We start from the raw sequence: 2,747 nt of genomic DNA, 5'->3' as shown, positions 1-2,747 counted from the left end.
TGGTGTAGTGCAAGTGAATTGTTTTGTCAAGCAGGAGTTATTACTTTCTCTGCTTTACTGAGGAATTTGATGTATAAATGTCTCGGTCGCTTGAATTCTTCCTGTAACTCTGTCATTATAAATCTGATGGACCCGAGGTCCAGAGCTGCGATACCAGTCCCCCTTATGGGATTACTGGTATAGCTGTCTTATTTAATTGGTGTCTGTCTTGTGTATCTGTATGTTTTCTGTTGTTGCTGTTGTATTTTATGGACCATGAGTCTAATAATAAAAGGCTACTACTACTATACTCAGGTACACGCAGGTAAACGCAGTACACGCAGTACACGCAGTATACTCAGGTACACGCAGGTACACGCAGTACACACAGTATACTCAGGTACACACAGTACACGCAGCCAACTGTTATACGCAGGTATACTCAGATATACGCAGTATACAGGTATAGCCACTAAAAAAGGCCCAATGACATGTAACAGCATAATCTCATTATAATTTTTATAAATTTTTAATTATTTTTTATATATTTAGAGATGTCATTGGTGTTTTTCTTCTTCAAAATACAATAAATAAAGGGATTCTGATTGGCTCTCATCTAATTACCCTGTGTACGGTTTCTGAGGGTGGATTCTGATTGGCTCTCATCTAATTACCCTGTGTATGGTTTCTGAGGGTGGATTCTGATTGGCTCTCATTGTGTCAGTTATCCAGGAACAATACATGTATATATATATATATATTTTTATTTAAACACCAATATATGTTTTTTGAAATCCTGTTTTTCAGTTGATTTCTGCGCGGAAAGCGCTGATTTCCATTGGTCGCAGGCTGGTAATGCGCGGCGTTGTTGGGCAGACTTCGGTTCATCGTGGTCTCGCAGCAGAGTGAGACCTGAACGCCGGAGAGACCCAAACCGGAGCGGAGAGAAGAGGGAGTCCAGATTCACCTGGAACACAAAATACAGTATATATTATTATCTATTATATTATTTACATTTTATACATTATATTATAGTATATATATAATATCCAATCCAATCCAATCCACTTTATTTATATAGCACGATTTTAACAAAGCAAAGGTTTCCAAAGTGCTGCACAAAAATTATAATACAGAATAAATAAATAAAACAATAAAAGCACAAAGGTTTAATAAGAAAATAAAAACATTAAAATGCACTGCCGGCATATGGTAAAAAGGTATACACATAAAATCATCACTACCTGGAGTTAAAAGCCAAAGAAAAGAGGTGGGTTTTAAGAAGAGTTTTAAAATGAGACAGAGAGGAAGCCTGTCTGATGGGCAGGGGCAGCCCATTCCAAAGTTTTGGAGCTGCGACGGCAAACGCACGGTCCCCCCTGAGCTTAAGCCTAGCTTTAGGCACCGTCAGGAGCAGCTGGTCGGCTGACCTGAGAGATCGGCTGGGGATGTAGGGGTGCAGTAGCTCAGAGAGGTAAGAGGGGGCAAGGCCATTCAAGGCTTTAAAAGCAAATAAAAGAATTTTAAATTTTAATTTTAAATTTTAAAATTGACGGGCAGCCAGTGGAGTGAGGCTAAAATAGGTGAAATGTGCTCAAACTTGCTTGCACCTGTTAAAAGACGTGCAGCAGCATTTTGTACAAGCTGAAGACGGGCAATGGAGGACCCGCTAGCCCCCAAATAAAGTGCATTACAGTAATCCAGCCGAGTGGTCAGAAAGGCGTGGATTACTATCTCAAAGTTTTGTCTCTGAAGGACTGGTTTAATTTTTACTAGCTGCCTTAACTGAAAAGAGCTAGACTTCACCACAGCTTTAATCTGGCTGTCAAATTTAAGGTCTGAGTCCACTTTTACACCCACATTTTTTACAATTGGCTTGCGATACTGTGCCAAAGAACCCAGATCAACTTGGGGGGGTGTCAGAGAAGTGCCACCAAAGACCATGACTTCGGTCTTTTTTTCATTAAAATTTAGAAAATGTAAGGACATCCAAGCCTTAATGTCCTGTAGACACTGTAGCAGTGGGTTCACTGTGTTAGAATCTGATTTTTTGAGGGGGACATAAATCTGGCTGTCGTCCGCATAACAATGAAAAGAAATGCTATGTTTCCTGAGAATAGAGCCAAGTGGGAGTAGATAGAGAGAAAATAAAAGAGGGCCAAGTACCGAGCCTTGTGGGACCCCACATGAGAGAGGAGCAGGGGAGGACACCGAGTCATCAAGGCCGACACAGAAAGTCCGATGTGACAGGTAGGACCTGAACCACTCCAGGGCTGTGCCACTGACGCCCACCCACTGCTCCAAACGAGCAATCAGGATTTCATGGTCCACTGTATCAAATGCAGCCGTCATATCTAAAAGTACAAGAACAACACAGTGACCAGAGTCAGTGGCTAAAAAAATATCATTAAAAACTCTTAAAAGTGCGGATTCTGTGCTGTGCAATGGTTTAAAACCGGATTGGAACTGTTCGAGAATAGTTTGTTCATTTAAAAAGTCCATGAGCTGGGAATATACAATCTTCTCTAAGATTTTAGAGACGAAGGGCAATCTGGAGATAGGCCTAAAATTATCCAAAATAGTAGGATCCAGCCCAGGTTTCTTTAAAAAGGCAGCACAACTGCATGTTTAAGATTCACAGGGACTACTCCAGAAGACAGGTTGCTGTTAATAACTGTGAGACAAGATGGCCCAACAGTGGTAAAAATCTAGTCTAGTCTACTAAAATCTAGTATCAGCTGGAGAACCCGAGGGCTTCAGATGACCCA

The 2,747-nt window shown here is 41.0% G+C and overlaps 1 long non-coding RNA gene across 1 annotated transcript in view; it reads right to left on the bottom strand.

Moving 5' to 3' along the window:
• Nucleotides 1-713, bottom strand: part of LOC117958998 — a 4,836-nt gene extending 4,123 nt beyond the window's left edge. Inside the window, exon 1 of the long non-coding RNA XR_004659849.1 lies at nt 291-713. This is a non-coding gene — a long non-coding RNA (uncharacterized LOC117958998). The remainder of the gene's footprint in view (nt 1-290) is intronic.
• Nucleotides 714-2,747: the final 2,034 nt, after the last annotated feature.

The sequence above is a fragment of the Etheostoma cragini genome, chromosome 16 (assembly GCF_013103735.1).
Source record: "Etheostoma cragini isolate CJK2018 chromosome 16, CSU_Ecrag_1.0, whole genome shotgun sequence".
Lineage (NCBI taxonomy): Eukaryota > Metazoa > Chordata > Actinopteri > Perciformes > Percidae > Etheostoma > Etheostoma cragini.
Note: the sequence above shows the minus strand (reverse complement) of the source record. Positions and strands in the feature narration are given on the sequence as shown.